Below are 7,500 nucleotides of genomic sequence, written 5' to 3'. Positions count from 1 at the left end.
CATAGTGTACTCCAGTCACTTTCCTTATTCCAGACATTGTCTCCCTTACCACATCTCTCTGTGTCCTATCATTTAATCATGTAGTAATCCAATTTCTTAGCATAGATCCCATCCTCAATTCAATAGTTTTCTTATCAATCTCTTATATGAGGCTTGTAAATAACCTTTTTGAAGTATTGGTAAACCAAACCTACTGGTACTCTCTTACTACATTTTTCTGTAGCACAGTCATAAAAGAAGTGAAATGAGTTTGTCTGACAGCTCTTTCTGATGATAAACCCATGTTGGTGGCTGCATTGTGATTGCTGACATCTAACAAAGCAAGACACCACAGATTTCTTAAGATTTACGTGTGAAATCAATTCTGACGAAATGAGATACTTGGACCTTAGTATCAGTAAGGCTGGAGAGAACTTCAAAATTAGAATTTACAGAAAAGCAACATTTCCAAACTCTTACCTATATTATACCAGTGCACACCCACAACTCCAGAAGATAGGGGTAGTAAAGGGTCAGTTTGTTCGAATATCCAGAATGACCTCAGATAACAATGATTTTATTAATGAAATTGCTTATCTTATGGATTTGTTCAAAGCTAGGGGTTCCCAGAAAAGCTTCTAGCAGAAGTATACAATGAAGTTTTGGAAGCAAGTGAAGCATTTTATAGGCAAAACTGATAGAAAATTAAAGTCAAGAATGTATCAACATAGGTATGACACAAATAGATAAACAGTAACAAATCTCTGTATAAACATACTCTAAGTATGATACAAATAGATAAACAGTAACAAATCTCTGTGTAAACATACTCTAAGTATGACACAAATAGATGAACAGTAACAATTCTCTGTGTAAACATACTCTGAACTGTGCAGCAGCTGATTTTCATTGTTATGTAATAGAAATATTATCCATTGATCCTAGGGGTGGCCCTTGGGAAACACGCCTAGAATACAGGGAACTGTACCCGCGGTGGTGGTGCTGCGGTAGCGTTGTCGCCTCACAGTAAGACGCTGTCCAGTTCGATTTTCAGCTAGAGCGTCTTCTGCATGGTGGCATGCATGAATGGGCTTACCTTCGTTGAAGGTTGTGCGTCAGGGCTGGCAACTCGTCACGTAAAAATTAACTGCCGATCATTAGCGGACAGGAGTTCTGCTGTGGCGACCCCTAACTGGGAAAAGCCGAAAGACACACACACACACACACACACACACACACACACACACACACACACACACACACACACACTGGCAACTAGTTCTTGAAGCTACTAGGTACCCTGGTTTGAATGAGGTGGTTTCACTGAAGCCAGTCTTAAAGCTTAGGTCAGCTAAACTTTAAATTATGTGACTTTCCAGCAGGTGGTGCTATTTTACATTTTGTATGACCTGCACAACAGTGTTTTAAATGTGGTTTTAAAAAGGTTTGATATTTTTAAACATTTTTAAATATTTTTTGCTTATAAGTTTTTACAAATTGTAAATAATATATGTTTTTTACAAGATTCCTGCTTGACCAACAAATGATTTTCTATGCACTTCTGTATTTATTGTGTTTCATTGTTTGTGTATATAGTTTTTTTGCACTGTGTTTTTAAAAGTATAATAGTTTGTTCATTGATTAATTGGGGATGTTTCTGTATATAAAGGGGTTTCAGAATTTGGTATGCTCATCTGAAGAAGTTTTTGTGATGAAAACGCGGTGATACAGTTAATGCGTTCTGGATGTGTTTTACGTTTTCTAATATCGTGTGTGATCAATATAACAGTGGATTTTATTCTGATGAACCTTCCAGTGCCTTATTTTTGGTTATCAGTTTACTTTTGGCACTTTTTTCCACTTTCTTTGTTTATTGATTCAGAGGCACATCTAGGGTTTGGTGAAGCAGACAGCTGCCCCAGGTATAAAGTGTTAATGGGTGCATTCAGCAAATGCTGATTGGTCAGTAGTGAAGTACCGGCTCCACCTCCTGCAGCAATTGCATATGACCTTTGCCTATTCATTGCTTTCATAGCTGCATCTGATATTGCCTTCTCTGCTTCTCATTACATATTTGGGCAGTGCCACTTGGAAAGAGCTAACTGTCCTGAATGAAAAAGTCCATCTGAGCAGACTCCACACATATACTGCCATCCAGAACTATCTGCCATCTCCTTTCCTCTGCAACTTACTCTACAACTGTCTATTAATTAGTTTCATTCCAAGAGTTGCTAGGAATCATTAGCCTGAGAATCAGAAATCATTTAATAAAGTATATGCAAAACTAGGCTCACTACTGAAATCTCAAGTTTAGAATTTCAGATTCCCAATATATTGAAAAACTAAGACCAAAACCACAGGAAAAGAGTGAATACTGAGCATTGCTATTCTCTTTCAAAGGTTCTTTTATCCTGGGGGGCCTCCACTCTCCCCAAGCTTAATTATACCAACTTCACAATCACCATGATTGACAGGAAAAAGGAGTATTTGAACAAAAGGCTATCTTGATTTTAGTAGATGTAAGTCCATATTTTCTGCATTTCAGTCTTCATATCTCAGGTTATGCAGGCCACCGAAAAATGGGTAAAGGCTTATTGTGACCTATCCTGTTAGCAAATAGAAATTAATTAACAACAAAATAAATGCTAGCAGATGGAAATAAGTGAGCAAAAAAAAAAAAAAAATATATATATATATATATATATATATATATATATATATATATATATATAGGGTTTATATTAGTACATCGAAGTATTACTACTTCAAATGTACTAATATCGAACCCTTTGCATCGAACGCTGAATATAGTGAAGTTGCAGAATATCGAATGCTTTCCTAGGAAAAGTATTTGGTGGGTCGTTTCTGCAGCTTCACTATTTCCTCGACTGTGGAGCGAAGGTTACGGACTGGGTTAATGTAAGTGTGTGAATGAAGGTGAGTGTGCGATAGGGACCTTAGGGTTAGGGAGCGGGTAAAGTGAGTGTGTGATAGGGACTTTAGGGTTAGGGAGCGGGTAAGGTGAGTGTGCGATAGGGACTTTAGGGTTAGGGAGTGGGTAAGGTGAGTGTGCGTTAGTTACGGAACTTAGGGTTAGGGTTGGGTTAAGGTAAGTGGATAGCTAGTAGTGTATGTATGGTTTAATGTAGGGTTTTGTGAAGTGTATGTGTGTGGATTATGTATTTTGGTGTATTTTGGTGTGCTTGTGTTGTGTGCATGTTTGTTGGAACAGTGGATTTTTTCCCTGGAAAAAAATTTGCTTTTTCTGAGTGTTCGATGTTGTGGTGCTTCGAGTGAAATGGTTCGATATTAGAACATTCGATGTAGTAATACTTCAGTGTTCTAATATAAACCCATATATATATATATATATATATATATATATATATATATATATATATATATGTATATACATATAGGTTCATAGGTAGGTAAGAGGCTATCGGCCCAAGGGCCTACGTAAGCCTAGCCAATAGGGGTTCCCTGGCTTATGCCACCCAAGAAAGTTATTTTCCTGTGCCACTGTTGAGCAGAGACACAGAAGTGATCCCCGGATATAAAATAAATATACATATTTATGCATATATTTTTTTAAGAAAAAAGTAATAGAGAAACTTAAACACCATAGGTATACGTAGGATAAAACATTCTGAATGCTGAAATTGCTAGACAAAATGACACTTAGGTGTTAGCAGCTGGTTGTAAATCTTTCCATTAGAATCATTTTGAGAACCACATATGGAATTATATTACCCTGTAGCTCAAAATACTGAACACAGATTAGAATTTATGTTACAAATAGCGAATTGCTTACAAAAATGTGATATTCTTCACAAGCCTCCTTCCTAGGTAAGCAAAGTGTGACATTGAAATGATACTAGTGATAGTTGTGGATGTCAACATACACATTTCTGGAGGGGAAAAAAGAGAAAAGAAGTAAATCCCTAAAGAAGAAAGTCTTTTAAGAAATGATTGTGAAATCAGTGAAAACCAGGAAATGCAGTCATTAGCATCATTCTCATTGTGGACTGGGAACAGTTTATTTATATGTTTTAAAAGATGTCTCTGTTAATGTATTAAACATTTTTGGTGTTATTATGTTTGCAATGTCTTGTGATCGAAACGCACGTAAACAAAGTGATACACCTGCTAATTTGGAATTACTTCTGAGTCCAAAAGCGTCCTGAATATGAAATAAAGGATTATTAGTGATGTTAAGTAAGTTTGATCAAAAAAGAAGATGATTCATTTTAAACCAAGCAGTATGACAATCTGTGAAGCAATTTCTTTGAAATCCAAGTTTCAGCTAGAATCTTCTACAGATTGTTAAGGCGGTGTACTGTCCAGCTGTTGTATGTTTACCGCTAGATTTCCTTAAAGAATAACTGTTATTTCTGACAGATGTTAAATCTGCGCGGCAGAGCGAGTGACTCATTTCATTGTCTAGGGCTGTGAATGTGGGTTATTATCAGTCAGATACAACTAGATCATTTACTGTTTTTCTGTTTAGAAACTCTAGTAAATGACTCATTAGCTTCATTCAGCTAATGTCAGATGAATTAGAAGATAACTTTAGTTTCCAAAATAATCTTTAATTTTCTTCCAGCTCTATAGTGGTATGTAATTGCTTTAAAATGCCAATCATCAGTGTTTGGGATTTGAACCTCTGACATCAAAAATACAGTTGTCATTAGAAAGATGAAGATCTTCCTGATATGCCATATCATGGAGCAGATAACAGTGGTGTGATAGTCTTTACAAATTACTTCTTGCTTATTAACAATTCCTAATAAACAGACACTAAGTAGTTCATGATGTGAACATCCAGAGAGGTTTATCACTTTACTGTCAGCTCAAATGAAGTGCTCAGTAACTGAGTAGTGGCTTTGAAAGAACCATGTCGAGAACAGAGGAGCGTGTTTCAAGGAGGAAACCTATCTGTTCATTCATATTTTGAGCAAATGATCCACTTTCTATCAAGCCACCCAAGTCTATTTCACAGAAATTAGTCTCCCAGTAACATAATAAAACAAGTGGCTACCTTAATATAAACCTAAAGACTGAAAAAATAACTGGCAGTTAGGGTACATGTTAATGATATTATGGTGAAAGGATGTCATTTAGTCCTTTACAAACATATAATCTCAAACACTAGCTTAATGAGATCTCTGATTCATGGCTCCTGGGTATTGAGTTCAGTTCCGAACTCTGCTCACTGTCAGTGTATAGTTTTCTGTGAGTGTGAGTTTGCATTTGTATAAATACACACAAACACACACTGCCAAAGGTAGCATTGATAAAGCTGTCCATACAAAACCTGGGTTTACTACAGAATAAATCAAATATATTCTTTACTTATTTGGTGCTGCAGCTTTCTTTTTTTGCAGAGTGGATATCCTTATTTTGGCCCGAGTCTGTGTGTGTGTGCGTGTGTGCGTGTGTGCGTGCATGCGTGCGTGTGTGCGTGTGTGCGTGTGTGTGTGTGTGTGTGTGTTTGTGTGTACATATATATATATATATATATATATATATATATATATATATATATATATAAATACATTTATATATATACACACATACATATACATGTTTATGTCATGACATGTCTAAAACTCAACACATCAAGCCTCAAATTATCTAGAAAAAGTTACTAAAAGCACAAAACATGAAAACTCAGAATCCTTCCATCCATCCACAACCTACTTTTTCCCATTTTTACAAATAAGGTTGGGATATCACTTTAACAGTGACAATCCTCTAGAGCCAATGTTCACTCAACTGGGTGGCTATCCCTGCCACGGTTGTTCTTACTTCCATACCACACATACACAGGCACACTACGATTTACGCCCCTGCCATGGTTGTTCTTGCTTCCATACCACACAAACACATGCACACTCAAACTATGGCCCTGCCATGGTTGTTCTTCCATACCACACATACACATGCATACTCACACTTATGGCCCTGCTGTGGTTGTTCTTTCTTACATGCAACACATACACTCGCACACTCACACCTACAGCCAATTTAGAGTGTCTAAACTGCATCTTCACTAGGGGAATTGCTGTCATCAATTCCCCTAGTGATGTGGATATCCTCCAAGATGGTCTCACTCAGGCAAATGACTGGTGCCAGAAACATGGCCTGAAGCTGAATACCAAAAAATACATCATCATCCCCTTTGGGGAGAGTGACGTCCCCACAAATTATCACATTAATAACAACATCCTAAGCACTCGATCAGTCGTGAGGGATTTGGGCACCCAGATTGATACCAACCTGACTTTTGGCCATCATGTTGATTCCATTGTACGGAAAGCTTTCTACATGGCCCACCTCATAAGTAAGGCATCCAGGGACAAGGAGGTCATAACATCCCTGTATTCTTCTTCCCTTAAAAGGCCCATCATTGAGTAAAACTCGCCTTACGGCATGTCCTTGCCAAAGCACATGCAGCAGCTGGAGAGACCACAGAGGTTCCTCACCAGGAGAATCCAGGACCTCAAACATTTACCGTACACAGGCTAAAAGCTCTGCCTGTCTACTCAGTTTCATACAGACTCCTCAGAGGTGACCTCTGTCTGGCATACAAGGTGATCACGGACCCCCACCTTGATGGGACTGCTGCATATCCGCAAGTCAAGCTCCACTTGTGTAACCCACATGCGTGGCCTCAACCTGGTCTATGACATCAACAAGTCTTGTTGACAGGACAGACTTGTGTCCCAGTGACTCCCCCATCTATGGAATAGACTCTCTCTCCACATCAAGCAGAGTACCTCTTTACCCATTTTTAAGTGCAACCTGGATAACTGGATGGGAAACAGAAAATATACCCCTGGGATTCCACCAATGTCCGTGCTGGACAGGGGCATGAGGTGCTGATTTGTCTAAACATGAGCTAAACTCTTGGCCTGGCTTATAAGGGCCTCAGGGCCAGTAGTCTAGTAACCTCCTATGATCCTATGATCTTGCTTATCTTTGGAATTGCAGATTCCACACAGAAAGCACAAAAGCTGAAAATTGAACTGCTGAAGATCAAATCACAAAATATAGAATCATTTTGTCCTGCTAAAAATGCCCTATATCATACTCCGCAACTAGAAAACTAGGATCAAGTGTCATCTTAGCGGTGGTACTGTTAGGGAAAGGGTTTTTAGTTTCACCATACTCTACCGCCTTACTCATGTGTACTAATCCAGCCATAATACTGTCCCTCACCCTAATCTTACCAATTACATTGCTAAAAACCCTTTCCCTAAGAGTAACACTACTCTAGACAAAAGGACAAAGATTACACACATCAAGCATGCAAAACAGCTAATTTTTCTCCTTAAATAGCCCTTACCCTAAGCCTAACCCATGAACACTTGCACATACACACCAACCAGTATAACCTTTTCAATCAAACATATATTTTTATGCACACTCCTACTTACAAATAATATAAAAATATGTTCAGTCGAATATGCTTTTAACATTGTGTGCTTTCAGTGTTCTTTACCTCCTCAAAAACTT

The sequence above is a fragment of the Protopterus annectens genome, chromosome 16.part0, assembly GCF_019279795.1.
Source record: "Protopterus annectens isolate FY-2018-M chromosome 16.part0, PAN1.0, whole genome shotgun sequence".
In the NCBI taxonomy this organism is placed as follows: domain Eukaryota; kingdom Metazoa; phylum Chordata; order Ceratodontiformes; family Protopteridae; genus Protopterus; species Protopterus annectens.
Note: the sequence above shows the minus strand (reverse complement) of the source record.